A 9,726-nucleotide genomic window follows, 5' to 3' on the forward strand; every position below is an offset into this window, starting at 1 on the left:
AGCAGCATGATTACGCCGCCTTGCTCGTTCCCTCTCCCAATTTCCGCTCTGTTTCGGCTCGGCGTCGCTGCACCGGGCAGTCGACGCTCGCGCGGTGCTGTTAAAGAATTGACAGGCTGTACGAAATGTTTAACGCAAAGTATTATTGTAAAACAGCCGCAAACCAACAATACACTCAGCTTGGGAAGAAACACGAAGAAGGAAATTACCTACAGGTAATTTTGAGTTAACACAGTGAGTTCAAGGCAGTGGTGTCAGCTTCCTAGTTTTGCATTTTGTTAAGAATTCTAAATTTCTTTTTTTTTCTGGGAATTTGCCAAGACTGTCACATACTTCTAGAGACAACGCTGTTGTCTTGGCACTTCTTCTGTTGCCGTGCTTCCTTCAGGGTTAATTGCAGAAACTGCCCTAAGGAAAACGAAACAAGAGCCTAGATTAGTGCACCAGAGTACTATTTGCAAGTACCATGAAATTTGAAAAGTTAGAAGCCAGAACTGTCGACATTTCCGAAATTTCAGGGCTTTCCCAGTGTTTGGCAACAATATTGCTATCACCAATATTTTCATTTATACGCCACATGCAGCTACATCAGCCATGCCTAGCAGTAGTAATATCAGCCCACAGCTCAGTCAAATTATCATCACTGACACAGAAATATATCGGCTGAACATAATTAATCTCAGATGCCACTATAAGATCGAATGTTAGCTTTAGAAAAGCAATAAGGACTCGAGGGATCATTGAATTTCATCTTTCAGTGATTCATTGCTATCAATCGAGAATAAAAATGAATTACTACAGGAGACAAGAAATGTCGATGGCACAGTGTAATATCCGGCAAAAAGGTGCTTCTCGTTCAGCCCCTCACTTAGCGATAAGAGAGGATTCAATTCTTCAATTATTGTAAACTACACTGTATTGAATGCTACCCAGTTACAAATTCATACTCGTTCACACTATACCACCGTAAACAAAGTTTAATTAAAGTCTAGTAGTGGAAGGCCTTACAAAGTGCATCCGCCCACAATGTGTTGAAATCAGGTAATAGGTGATGTAGGCGCAGCCCGCGCAAACTGATTGCGATGAATATGACAGGGAAGGGGTGCCGGTCAGCGCTCGACAGTCGGGAATTACTGGAAAGCGCGACTTTATATCCGCTTTGCCCAGGAAGTACACATCGAAGAAAAAGTGGTTTCGCTTGAAGGACAGGATACGCCGCCGCCGCAGAAAAGTCTCTTGAAAAAGCTCGCATGTCCAACAAGCATCACCACTGTAAAATGCAGAACAGAATTATTTGGTTTCCGTATCCCTTTGCCGCTGCTGCCAAAATGGCTACGTGTGGAGAAATGTTAGGTGAAGAGTACCCACGGGATATGCCGAATAAAGGTGCTGTAGCACCCACCTGCATACTGCATATCCTCTCCAAACTTAAAGGTGAATGCCACGCAGTTTGTGGCAAGGAATTTGCTCGGTGTCTTGTGCCAAAGTAGATATTTTTTTTCTTCGTGGGGGGGGGGGGGGGGTAGAAGGGGGAGTTTTCATACCATGCGTTCTCCGGCTGTAGCAATTATTTATAATGGGACCTGCATAAACGTAATTCTCATCAGTATTGTTTCCATTTATTCACATGAAAATAAATCTAGCGGCTAAGTTCGATAGCAAAGTACAATTTCGCATCCACAGTTTTTATGTGCGAAAGCATAGCGCCATGCGCGCCCTAAACATGACACAATAGTGATTACTGACAATGACGTCATCACCAGGTGACGTCGTCATGACGTCAAACCCGACCATATCAAATAAATGGAACTGACGTCACAATGACGTCGCATCTAGTCATGATGTCACCAGGCGATTCGTGCATATACGAAGCTTGGTTTACAGAAAAGAAAAGTCGCAGTATATGTCACAATTCTCGGCACACATTTGTTAATACGTTTAAGATGAGGTGCTTAACTGAAACGATCGTCGCACCTGGCGCCTGCACAGCGTTACATCCATTTAGTGATACTCTGGTTACGATCTGGAACACCATGGATAAGCGTTTAACAACTTAAATGAAACGTTAACTCCTATAATTATGCACCGGCTAGTCTTTTTGCTGTAGGTTTTGTACTGGTTGCTAATGCACAGAGTAAAGCTTTGAGGTCGCGCTTTGTCTCTATTCCCAACTATAGACCTTTTCACGACCCTGGGAGAAACCGGTTTGACTGGGATGTGAAGCAGGCGTGGGGGGAGAATCCGCAGCATTTTCCAGTGCTATGAGCACAGCCCAGTCTCCAATATGGCAGCGCCCTTTGGCCAATTTTGAAAAGGTCTATACGTTGTTCCAACACACCACATACCAAGTGTAGTGCATTTATTCTGCGTAGGAGGTGACAGTTACAGATGTCAGAGATAACTGACTATTACGTCAAAACAGGTCACGTCATCATGACGTCACATCCGACCATATCAATTAAACACAACTGACGTCACGATGACGATACAAACAGTCATGACGTCACCAGGCAATTCACGCATATACGAAGCTGACCCCGCCGGTAGTCCGATCCATGCGTCCGTAATCGCCTTTAATTTGGCGCTTCCTCGAACGCCGCACCACACAGCACACAGAAGCAGACACCGTATAGCAGCCATCAGCGGCGTTTCAAATCGCTTTGCAGGAAAGAAAAGGCGATGTAACTGTCACAATTCTCCGCAGACACCTTAACCGAGCCGTAAGAAAAAGGAGGGAGAAGGAACGTGGGATTGAAAAAAGAGAGTAACAAGTGCGTAATGGAGGACTTCGAATCAACCTGCAATAGACGCTTTCGCCTCATCTCACTTTAGTAGTTCTAAGTACCCCGTTGTTTTTTCCAGAAAATCCTACAAGGTAGACGAACTGGGTTAGTATGCTGATTTAAAATCCCCCTTCTTTGCAAATGTATCTTATTTTTTATTCCAATTTTCTGTATTTTTTTTGCCGGACACATAATTTTCGGTCATGATTTTTGGATGCGTAACATGTAAACCGAAAAATCAAATGTGAAAAAATAAAACTCATCAATGAAAAAAACGTCAGGAGGATATTTAGCTCGGTAATGAAGGGTATCACGCGAAAGGGTAGGTGGCCAGCCGAATTTAAACCTCAACTTTAACCAACCCTAATGTACGAGCCTGCGTTGTCCAGCTGTACATTGCCTGCATCCTGGGGCCCCGAAAGATGCATTCTTATTCAGCCTCCCCGCCGCCATTGAGCAATCCAAGATGGCAGCTCCTTCCATCTTTATCGCATCATGTGGCCGCGCTAAGCAGCACAGGTCGTCAAGTATCAGTTCCCATGCTAGCGGTCAGCACACCAGCTGCCTGCGCCTGCTTGGGGTTTTTGCAAATAAATAGCCGATCACTACGCCGATGATGACGCCGACAACTCCAATGCCGTATGTTCTGATTAACTGGGCCGTTAACGCTACCTCGTTAAAGTAAAACAAGAAACCAAAACTTCAAAATCGACGTTTTCAGAATAGATCGATCATTAGTGACCAAACTTAAAAACCAATAATGTCCAAGAAAAAAGTAAGCGTGTAGAATGTATTGTGATGAAATCAGCTTCAGAAGCTAGGAAGGTAGCATTCAGAAAGAGACACTAAAAGGTGAATAATAGTTTAGTTCTCCACAGGGATAAGCGTTGTAGCCACTGGTGACGTTTGAACGAGGCATTGCTTGGCCAACATGCCTTTCTCCCTGTGTGCTGCTACCGGCTCCTCGCTCTGCAAGATATAATCTTTTCAGCACCTTGTGCTATGTTGCTCCGTGATAGCAACCGCGCCGGATGCACTTGGCACGACTTCTAAACGTCCGCCGCGAGGTCACTCTGTAGATGCGCTATCCGTGGAATCTGGCGCTCTTAGATACGCCTCTATGACGCACACCACCACAAATTCCCTAGCCGCAACCCGCAGAAGCGTCTTGTATTTCTGGGTTGTAAGCAGCTCACTTCTTGCTGCTTGAACAATACACCGTTACCTAGTAGGCGTTTATATGGAACATAATACTTATTTTCGCTGAAAACGATTACGACGCAAGACGAGCAAGTCTGCCTTACCTTGTAACCGAACGCACCACCAGCTTTCGCGATCTCCACCATATGATAGGGGCGCCATAAACACACAAATGCTGATTATCTGGAGGAGCGTTTTTAACCCCTGCCTTAGAGCAGTAATATTTTAAAGGGCACTGCAGCACTTTTTGCAAAAGTGGGGCTTCAATCAGAAAGCCATAGTTTTTCATGCTGCGAGCGCGAATATCAGATTAAAATTAGGCAGAAGAAAGCAGAAATACCTTTTTTCAGCAGAAATACGCAGCCCGCGCGACAGGGCTCAACGCGGGTCACGCCGCTGCCCGTGATTGGCCAAGACGTCGCGTGACGACATTGTGAGGACCGGGGAAGCTGCCGATGCGGGTCCTTCGCTGCGCTTTATTGATCGCAGCTCTCTGCGGCTTTGTGAATGTCATTACGGCATGCCATTTCCACACAAATGACAATCGGGATTTTTAACGCATGTACCCGTACCAGATGAGCCCACAAACGATGCAGCACTTCCGTTGAGGGGAGCGTAGATATGGCATGAAAACTTGCTTTGGTTTCTGTGAGGCATTTTGAAAAGTAGTGTGTGTCATTATTAGCAGAAACTACATGGCCGTCAGCGAAACATCGGCCCGCATATTCCTGGGAAAGAAGGGCAGCAAACAATGCCCTAGCCGACTACCTCCGTCTCAGGCCTCTCGCCCCGTCCAAAAGGTGATTGTTGTGAAAAATGAACCCAAAGCTTGGTGTACAAATACTGCTTTGAATGCCAGTCGTGGTACCTTGGGAAAACGAAGAATTTTATAGAAAGGGTGAAGCAGTACACAGCTGCCACTAGACAAATGAACAATAAGCGAAGCGCGGTTGCGCAGCTCTGCAATGCATACGAGGCATTGGCGGGGCCATTGTGCTGGAGACCATGTCAAATGCGCGCCGAATGATTGTTGAGTCACACGACATTTAGAAGACGTTGAAAGCCTTTCCTTCTTATCGTACTCTCACAATACATGTTTAGTGAATTGACAGCTGACGTATGTTGAAAGCCAAGCTGCAGCTCCTCCACACCCATACCTTCATGAGAAAACCATGTTCCGAACTATGTTTTCTTACAAGAGCGTCGTCGTTTTCATTGCCAACCTAATTTGCATCCGCAAACAAGACAGGACTATGTAAAATGACGACGCAGCAACGAGTGCAAAATCGCAAGGCCATGTATGAACAACTTCGATGATTGATTGCTTGGAAGCACCGAAGGAAACCTCGCTCTTTGCGCTCCTTACCTGAATGCACATATACCCAGCTGAGCGGTACACTCCGTATCTTCTAATAATGCTTCCGTAAGGGTTCCACGAACATATCAGGCACATGCCGTACTGAAAAAGATCTCTCAGTCTTCACAACCTAGCTTCGACACAGCAGTGGGCTCTTCTTAATTATCTGCTAGTTCGCAAAAAGCATCAGCGCGTGCTACTGATGAGTTGTCCGTGTTTAGCACAGAAGCCGTTGCGCAAAGTTTTTCCGCAAAAAAAAAAGAAAAACAAGACACGCGAATAAAACCATGCGCCGATGCTATCTGAGTGTCCCATCATGAAATTGCAGTCCATGAACGGATCGCAGATGGCTGTTCCGACTGTTTTGTACAAGCAAACAGAAGGAACCGATTCATGGTTCTGTCATGCCTTTTTGTCAAAGCCCTATAGAAATCGCGTTAGGATCAAACTGCATGTAGTGACAGTTACGGAAATGCTTCGAGTAGAGTGTTTCCTTTGGTCGGCTTAAATTTATCTCTCTTCTCAGCAACGCCGCATTGCGCCGCAAGCTTTTAATACAATGTAAGATTATATCATCGCGTCCACAGCTGTTCGTGCATCCGAACACATACAGAGCTGTGTTGTATCAGGTGCACCACACTAAGTTGACGTGTTTTGTACGTTCGCAGCGCACGCAAAACGAGGAACAGCGCACGCCGAAAACCCCGTTCGTTGGCTCTGAATGCCTCCGGCTCCTAACGGTCACCTAACCATGGACGGAGAAGCGAGGTTTCTCCTTCCGCTTTCCTCTTCTGTAGCAGTCGTGCGGGGCGCGGGAAATTTGAACTGCGCGCTTTCAGTCGAGGATTGCGCAGGTCTTTTATACATAATCGAAAAAAATTACTTCACAGACGTGACAAACAAATAATCTACTTCAAAAGCCTATAGTATTGGTACATTTGAAAACCGCTGCAGTGTCCCTTTAATGATAGCTGCTCCGAGGCGTAAATTCGATCCTCTTCGTCTTCTTCTTCTTCTCGGCCCGTTGAAACGTGCCTCACGCCCACACGAGGAGAATTGCGAATGCTCTTTGGCATACACATCGCACAACTTGTTCTGTCTTCTCTCTAGTTCTCTCGCTGCAAAGTGAACAGTGATTTCAGCAAATATATTTCTCTGGATGCAACTTAAAAGGGAACACACTTTCATACAAGGCTTTCAGTGATTTGGTGCAGTAAAGGGCACCTTGTCATAAATACGGCACCCCAACATTTCATGTCGCCTCCTGTCTGTGTTGACCGCTGTATTTATGGCTATTTACATCCAAAGGCATTCCATATTGCAACATAAAAGAGACACAGCCTCATGGAAAATGGCAGTAATCTAACTGCCGCCGCTTCGACGACTCTCTGAAAACTGCTGACAGATATGCTGAGCGAACGAAATAGTGGTACCGAGAGGGCAATGACCTTTCGACGTAAGTGGCGATTCGACTATGACCAACCATGAACTATTGAAATCTGTCAAAGAAGCATAATCTTAAAGACTGCTGAGGATGCACATGTTATTGCTGGCAGTAAATTTGTTAAAACGTCAATTTTCACTTTATTTGTGTTGACATTTTCGAATATAATCGACCTGAAGCGCCAGCTTTGAAGATCATATAACATGAACAACGACAATAATATAGCTAGCCGCATAGACATCTGACTTCAAAACATCATTTTATTTAAAGCACAATCTCGGCTAGTGAAATTTTTGTGGAATTATTTATTGGACGCTTTCCGCTGTGAAACATCGAGATGCCACAGTAAGCGGCCTACAAGAGTAGACGTTTGCCTTGCAGAAAAGTGAATTTTCGCGACTAGAAATTCGTCCTTCTTTAAAGAGAAGTGAATATAGGAGAAAAAAAAGAAAAAAGCATTTCGGCAAGAATACAGGACGACATTTAAGTATACAAAGAATAGGGCACATTCCAAAATTGCAAGCATTGTATGAATATTGCAAAAGTTTTTTAGCAGCCTTTGTAAGGTGAGATCGGATTTCTCATGCATAGATTGCTCACTAATTGAAAAAAAAAGCTTGTTCAAGCAACAAAAGCAAACAGACCGGTATCCCATTCTCATTTTTTTTTTCATAACGTTAAGTGATAATAATGGAGGCGATTTGAAATTAAATTTGATAATGATTAACTGGGGAGATCAAGCAATGCCCCTTTCTCATCTAATTTGTCTGTTTTGCTAGGCTTTAGAAGTGTTATGCAAGTCAGGTTGATAGTCTTAGCATCAGATGGGCGCTCCTTGAAGTGTTATATGGTTATCACGGCTGTCTAATTATTTACGTGTAGTGTTCTCGTACAGATTTTTTAAAAAAGGTTAGGTTAAACAAAAGTCCGAGTGGCAGAGGTGATCTTCCAATCTACGGTCCTTTTCGTGAATGTTTGACAGCTGTCAGTTCTAGGCTTCGATCAGAGTGAAGCAAAGAACATAGACCTAAAAACCCTCCAGCAGTGGTACGTGTCTTATTAAGGTGGAGTTAAAAGCCAGATGGTCAGACACAAAGTACGTCAGAAGAAAGTAGCGCTGAGACGATGCAAGAGAAGGCGAGGACAGAACGGGCACTGCTGTTCAAAGTGTATGAACTGATATTTAAATGCTTCCGACCAATTAGGCGATAAGGTGCAGGTCTCTACGATACGGTCTCTTTTCAAAATACGTGCCTTGCCTTGGTAAAGGGCAGAATAATCTACCCAAATGCCATGATCATGCAATTCATTGTAGACAAGAATTGCAATTTTTGGGTGAACTATTCTGCTCGTCATCAGCAAATGGTGCTTTAAGTAAAAATGCGCATTTATGATCAAATGAATCTATATTTTTTATGCAACGCAGTTCATTTTTGCAATAACTTAAACCTCTGCATGTTTCTCTTAGGGGCAGCATCCTTTCCGGGCCTCGAAATAAAGGGTAGAATTCGTGCTACAAGTATATTGTAAGGGCAGATTTTCGAGGCCTTCTAGATAATAATCAGTCCAACTGGTCTCCGCGGAAGGATCTATGAAGGGGAAAAAGGAAGATGATCGCGAAAAAGCGAGTGCCACGCACTGCATTCGGAACGTGGCTCGCGTAGGAGCTGCGGCAGCGGTGGCGTATCTAGCCGCTGGCTGACCAAATCAGAAGACCAGTTTCCGAAGCTACCGGGACACTTACTCCGAGCTAACAGCCTGATTTCTGCCCAGGATAGAACATATATGCCCAGGCGCACGGACGGCTCCTTTGAGTTCAGCATCGTGGCCCTAGCTGACGATGCGGCCAACGCTTTCAACACCGGTTCCAGAACCATCTCTGCCGAGTCCGATCTCGGGGGAGTCTGGGGAGCTCGCAGCATTGTGTCTCAGCTCAGGAGACCTCCATCCATACGCCGTGAATGGCACGAAGCTCTCGAGCTCAACAATTTGGCCCACTCGCTGCAGCCGGCTGCTGTGGAACGAGCCTAGTGTCAGCGCCAGCGCTTACACTCGCGGCTGGAGACCAGCGCCGAGACCTACCAGCAGAGCCGGTAGAGTTCCGTACACACGAAACCAAGCTTTTCAACAGCGAGAACTCTGTAGAGCTTGCCCCCGCCACTGATGTCTTTTCAAATGCAGAGCAGTCCGCCCCTAGGACCAAGACAGATGGCCCGTTCAACGGCGACGCGAACCTGTTGGCCCCACAGCGTGGCGAGAAGAACGATGCCCTTGAGCAAAGTTTCTACTGCACCAAGATGTCGCCGGCAACAAAGACACGGTTTGCCGGTCAGAGACGACGCTGGTTCGGATGCAAGATACACTGTCGTGCCTCGTGTTTGTTGGAGCAAGCAGCGTCGAAGGCAAGGATGACCCCTCCACATGTGTCAACAGGTCGACCATTGTTTCCGAGACCATGGATGATCTACGCCAATGCCTCTTCATCTGCGCACGACTGCACTGGTGAGTGGACAAGGATGTTTCCTCCGCTTGTCTCAAGACCACACTTGGTGATAAGGGCATGGACATAACTTGCGCCAGCACATGTTCCCAATTCCGCCGTGCTCTAACTGCTTCACCGGAGGCAATTCAGACTAGCTACTGTAGTTCCGCAACCCTGTTTGATTTTCCACAGGAGGGGCATCCGTGAGATAGGTAGAATATTTGCCCGGCAATACAGCTTTTGATGACTGCATTGCATATCGCCGGTGCTGTAACATTTGATTTCCGATGGGTGGGCCGAAGAAATAGGTTTGGGTGTGGCGCATAACTCCGTTTTAATGGTATGACGCCACAGCATTAACGGGCCTTGTATGCGTCGCCAAATACTGATTCTCTTTAGTGTTCATGAACTTTGCACTGGCCTAATAATTGGACTATTTCGTTGTAATCTCTCTTATCTA

This window comes from Amblyomma maculatum, unplaced genomic scaffold (assembly GCF_055883805.1).
Source record: "Amblyomma maculatum isolate TAMU_Amacu unplaced genomic scaffold, ASM5588380v1 scaffold_13, whole genome shotgun sequence".
NCBI classification, from domain to species: domain Eukaryota; kingdom Metazoa; phylum Arthropoda; class Arachnida; order Ixodida; family Ixodidae; genus Amblyomma; species Amblyomma maculatum.